At 42.7% G+C, this 6,072-nt stretch overlaps 1 long non-coding RNA gene across 1 annotated transcript; it reads right to left on the reverse strand.

Annotated features, from left to right (window-relative positions):
• On the reverse strand, positions 1–2,685 carry LOC145451034 (uncharacterized). Its single transcript, XR_013918676.1, has 3 exons — positions 2,426–2,685; positions 2,012–2,087; positions 1–1,955 (listed from the first exon to the last, which is right to left on the reverse strand). It is a non-coding gene; the product is annotated as an uncharacterized LOC145451034 (long non-coding RNA).
• Positions 2,686–6,072: the final 3,387 nt, after the last annotated feature.

The following is a 6,072-nucleotide window of genomic DNA, read 5'->3' on the forward strand; positions in this document are numbered from 1 at the left end:
CTATAGAGTATGACTGGAGTGACGACTCGATTGTTCTCCCATTGTTAGCCGGCAGAATGGTCACGGTCAGATGGCTGCACCCAAAACACTATCGCTCAGTGCTTGTTTCTATGGCGTTCAAGGCGATTCGTCGTGTATTTCTTGAAGTTGCGTCGGATTTAGTTGGACAGTTCAACATTTAGGTAGCGGTGGCGAGTCGTTATGATTAGTGAATATTACCGTGTAACCTATGTTACATTTCTCACGAGATTTATGTGATATTCTGGCTTTGATCCTTTACAGAGTTTGCTACGTATATAAATATAATGACAGAAGGTATATAGAACATATGGTTCGTGTGCATTGGCTAGTGTGAGATGAATTCATGGAAAGGACGACCGAAGAATACTACAAAGTGAACAAGAGGAAAGATCTTGAACTATATCGATATGCAGTTCACAATATCTTTGATTGAAAATATGTCCTATATTAACTGCAGAAATTCAAGTATGAATATAACAAATAACATCGCAATAGTCTTGTATGCCTGTTCGATAACCACAGAAACTTAAGGATGACTAGAACCAGAGCCTCGTGTAATGTTAATGTTCTGCTTGATCTCGATTCACAATAGTCAGAGCTTACTCCTTGGAAGTATGCAAAATCGCACTTGAATGGAACTCGTTGGCATTACCAAAAATACAAGAATAACCTGGAATTCGCTTGGAAAACCTCTTCTGGTCGACATTAGTAGAAAGCCAATGCACCACGTCAAGGTTTCGACCAACGCATTGGTTTCCTTTTTTAGGTAGGGAATCTAAATGTGGATAGGCAGCATTTTCCACAGAGAGAAAAAACGACCATACTAACACTACCGGAAACTACATTAGCTTCATTTGCTGCATCTTTTCTTAGTCATGGGTTCCTGGCAGACTTTTTATCACCATAGGCATATGTTGTATCGGCACCCTTCCCTCTCTTTATAGCCTTACGCTGGTATAAGGCATTTACTGAGTAACTGACTTGGCTAATATCTGGATTCCTGCTGTATCTCATCGAAGACCGCAGTTAAAAAGGCAATCATTAATTCAGGTTAACATTCGTGAATAATATTAATGACTGTCAACTGAAGTTATCAAAGATCCAAATGGTGCTTCCAGAACATCTTGTGTTAGGACTCTGAAAGATACTGATTCCATTACACCATTCAAAAGCCGAATTGTCAGCTTGACCATGTTCTTGGTTCATATTTGTATAGAACTCTGAACTTAGTGTTCACTTTTGGCCTTCTTGAAATTGGATGTAAATTTCACCGACTTGTTACTAGTGGTAACTAGAGTGGAGCCACATATAGTCGAGGGGGGGTTATAATGGGACCTATGAACATGGAAGTAATTCCTGCCAAAAATCTCAACATTTGTAACAGATATGCTGGAAAATATAAGAATATTTCACTCTACTCAGAATTGCTTCGCGGGCCGGATGAAATCGTCTGGCGGGCCGTATCTTTGACACCCCTGCTTTTTTCAAGCTATCTCGCAAACATTTGGAAAATGTGGAAGACTTTTTCTGCTTCTCATGCAATGCAAACTTCGCAAAATTGTGAGAACAGATGTTATTCAAGTGTTTCATTGCCTTGTCCATGACATCCTCAACCTCATTTACGTCTGAACCAGATTGAAGTGATACAGTATGAATCAATTTGTTATAGAATGGATCACATTGAATTGCCTCAAGTACCCTGAAAAAAAATATCTTTTTCATGGGATTTGTCATTTCTTTACTGTGGATAACATATAAGCGGAGAACCATGCCATGAAACTGTTCAGACGGGCTCTTCAATCCACCGTCTTTCTTCTGCATCACTTTAATGAGGTTTCCCGATGGCGCTGCAGTTGCTAGGCAGGTGGCAATTGCTTCGTTGGCTTGCTTAGAAATGGCTCCCAAAAGCACTCCACCAATATATTCAAGTATGTCTAAAAACACGTCAAAGTTTTTCCATGGAAAGGCAAAGTATAGGCTATTTACTTACCAGATTCCTAGCTGTTGACTCCTCCAATCTATGTGATTGGATGCTGTTCTTTACCGCAGACGAGAGAATCAAAAATCTTCAAAAGTAAGGCTGAAGCTGGCAATTGTGGCAAACCCAAAAACTTCTGAGGTTAATGGCAGATATTAGAATAATGTTGATAAAATCCGTCAACACCAAGTTTACAATATTCAGAATGGAGTTTTTCCACCAATGGAACAGCTTTGGTCATGTCTAGTTCCTCGAATGATGGGGCGCATTCAAAGTATTTTTTGCTATTTACACAAAACCTCTTTAAAACAGCAATTACAGCATCAGATATATTCCAATTACTAGCGAGAACTTTATGATTTTTGTAATGTTTCTTCAAAGCTTTCACAGTAGGAAAGGATGCTTCGCATTCCTCACAAAACACACCTTTCCAGTTATTGAGTCCTTCGAAACATTCTTCAATTTCCATTTCAGTTAATCCCTCCCAGCCATCCCCAAAGGCCAAAGTGATGCGGCCGAATCAGCCATGATACCGACTCTATGCGTGACGAAGTATGATCTAATTCTGGCGAAAACTATAACAGAGGCTACACGGTATTATTCACTAGTCATAACGACTCGCCACCGCTACCTAAATGTTGAACTGTCTAACTAAATCCGACGCAGCTTCAAGAAATACACGACGAATCGCCTCTAACGCCATAGAAACAAGCACTGAGCGATCCTGTTTTGGGTGCAGCCATCTGACCGTGACCATTCTACCGGCTAACAATGGGGGAACAATCGAGTCGTCACTCCAGTCATACTCTATAGTGCCACCACGAGTTTTCAATGCGATGTGCGAGAGATGCCTATACCTGAAAGTACGACATGCGACCGCACCCATAAGAACCAATGGCGATGTGCCAGCGATAGGGGGGTCAAGAAGGGTACCATCATCACCCCCGGTTTTCAGGCACCTCACCACCCCGCCCATAAGAGCCCCAGGCACACCCAGGCCGATCTACTATACTACTTATACAGCATCCCAGCGTTTGGTGTGGTGTGCTGGCTCTACCCGCTTCAGAGTTTAACCGTGCTATTTTTGTTTCTGTCCTCCGTTTTACAGGGTCCTTTGTACATGAGACTGTTTCGTGAACATTATTTCCTTTTGGCCGTAAAAGCGCCATGTTTGATTTCACCGATTGCAGCCATGGGCGTGGTGCAGTTGATACCAGGTGGACGTCGCTACGTCAGAGACACGTTTATCATACATGTCGCAATTCACAGGCCTCGAGAAAATTCTTATTTTTACCGCCAGACTCCGCAATTTTTCGTTTCAGAACATGATTTTCTTCCACTCAAATTCGAATTACATGAAACCTTTTCCTGTTTCCCTCGAAACATGACGTTAACGTGCTCCATTTTAATAGTGAATTCTCCCATATCCTCTTACGGGCTTGACAAAGTAAATTGTTCGAGCTACATTTTGACATTTCAGGCAAACTTATTACATTGGTACTGCAGTTCAAATTTCTCAGCGATACAGCGTTATCGCAACTCAGGACGTTGTAATTTGGAATTATACGCCGTCCGTTGTTTACTACTTCTAGAAGTGTACATGTTTGCGCGCCTAGATAGAGGAAGTGGTTTTAACGAAATATATTGGTATAACGCCATTTTAATAATAATCAATAAGGAGTTGGTAAACCTTACGTAATTCCCTGAACTGAGACCTGATAACTGATAAGACCTTTGTGAGTCGTATATTTTGTCGTGTGAACGTGGATAACAAAGTATGAAATCGTACGATGTTTTGGTGCATGAAACTCTCTCGTGGCTACTCGAGATATGCGTAGGTAATACCACGGAGAGACATTGATTCACATTCATTCAATATTATTTCGCTGATTCGGAACTCGATTGCATTGCCGTACGTACCTGATTCAATAAAGTTACAAGTCGTGGAGACAGAAACAAAATATATTCGTCAGTGTGATCCATCGAATACGTGTGCAATAGACAGGCTTTGTGGTAAATCAATCAGCCAACAAGGCCGTACGGCGTGGTTACGCCGGTCGTCGAACGTAAGGGAACACGCAGCGAATCGTAACCGCAACCTTCTGTAGTCAATTATACAATTATACAACTACAAACATTCGCTCTGCGTTACATGTTGACCTCCGACGTTCAATAATCAAGACCGACCGAAGACAATCATTATAAAAATTCGCCTTGCACGACGGTGAGAAGGATCAATCAGCAATAGAGTGACGGGGACATCAAAAGTCATCGCGACGTTCTCGCAAGAAGAATTGACAACGAAGAGCGCCTGCGCAGAAGATACGGTGGATTGTAACATATTTTGAAGTTGAGTAGCATTCCCGGAGAGGGGTTTGCATTTTATTTCAGGTTTCAAAGACGGTGGACTGTTTATTTAACTGCCTAATTATCAGAAATAATTCTTTGAGTCATGTCAGAGAGTCGAGATATGTTGTAATTGTGTATTGTGTTATGAATATTCCATACCCGATTGAATAAGTTACTCTAATTTCTAGTATTTCGGTGTAGATTACAGGTGGCTTACTGTAATTTTGTTTTCTCAGCGATATAGCCAATAATTCGTGCTAGAATCTGAGCAGTTATTTGCTGCGGAATATTCGTCTGTGTGCAGTGCGACATTTGCGTGTACGGGCAACGGAAAAGGTCATCATGTTCAATTCTCGCATGAGCAATTGCTATTCACTGTGATAAGTGGAAGTAGAATTTATGAAATTGCGTAGTGGTATATCGTACCCGTCAAAATGTGATACCGATATGTCTAAAGAAGGTAGATTGGAACTTGATGCCTTAGATAAGACGTTGGCAATGTTTAGAGATGTACCTAATCCGTCGGCTAAAGAGGAGAAAAAGCCGAGGTCCTCGGACTCGGATGTGTTGGGTGCGCGGTTGAATAAGGGGCAGTTGAAAAGTGAACCAAAATCGGAACGCGTCCATAGATCCGTTTCCCATGTAAACGAGGGGGAGCTCGGTGCTGTGGGCGGGGTGAAACCGAGTGCTTCTCCGTTGAGCGATGTTGATAGGTTGGGGGATGAAACGTCCGGTAATGAAAGTAGCGCATCGGAGCCTTTCGATATGTGGGGCCAGTCGCATGGGGCGCCTAGGCAACAAACATTGCATGACGCACATAACACAAATATTCGCGAGTTAAGTGATGGGAACAATGTAAAGCACCTAATTTTTTTTTTATGGGGGCAGACGCAATGTACGAGCCACCTCGTAAACATAATTTCGGCAAGAAGAGTAAACAGCAATTTCGGCGAGAAGAGTAAACAGCAAGCTAAATTAACAATGGACAGCGGAGTGCGCAGGAAACCCCCAAGTGTTATTCCGAGACCCATAATTCCGAGACCCAGAACAGGGAGACAGAGTATCCGTTCAGAAAGCCCAAGAGTGAGTAGAGATCCATCTCCCCGGAAACGCAGGTGTACTGGTTTGAGACGAGTTGAAGTGCCAGAACATTTAACAGGGCGCAGTTCACAAGCTCAGGAGGCAGAATTTAGGCACATTGAAACTCCAAGAGCACGTAGACAATGCCGCGAGCGTAATGCAGAAGTACGCAGTGTTAAAATCCAGAGGTTTACTGAAGCGAGGGAAGAATCAAGCGACGAGGAGCCTGTGCCCACATGCCGAACGGTAGTTGCGGATCAAAGAGACAGAGCGAGGGTCAGGCGGTACAGCAGTGAAGGGGAAACTAGTGACAGCGAACCGGTGGCTAGAAGAAGAGGCAGAAGGTGCGAGATAACTATCAATAGACCTTTTAACAAGCAGGAGCCGGCGCGGTATTTCAGAATCCTAGAACATCAGCTCGAGGGCGAGAATGTACGGTCGCAAAAATCTAAATATATCATTTTGCTGAGGAACTTGAATGACGCGCACTGTGCCGCTATTGACGGAAGTATTCCTAGCTCACATGATCCTAATTGCTACGATTTGCTTAAAAAAGTTTTGTTTTACCGTTTTGAGGTTCCGATTACTAAGAAGATAAATAACTTTTATGCCGAGGCAGTTCCGGGCATGAACCCCAGAGATCT

This window comes from Botryllus schlosseri, chromosome 11 (genome assembly GCF_051294905.1).
Source record: "Botryllus schlosseri isolate E-star chromosome 11, Bs_hap1, whole genome shotgun sequence".
Classification (NCBI taxonomy): Eukaryota; Metazoa; Chordata; class Ascidiacea; order Stolidobranchia; family Styelidae; genus Botryllus; species Botryllus schlosseri.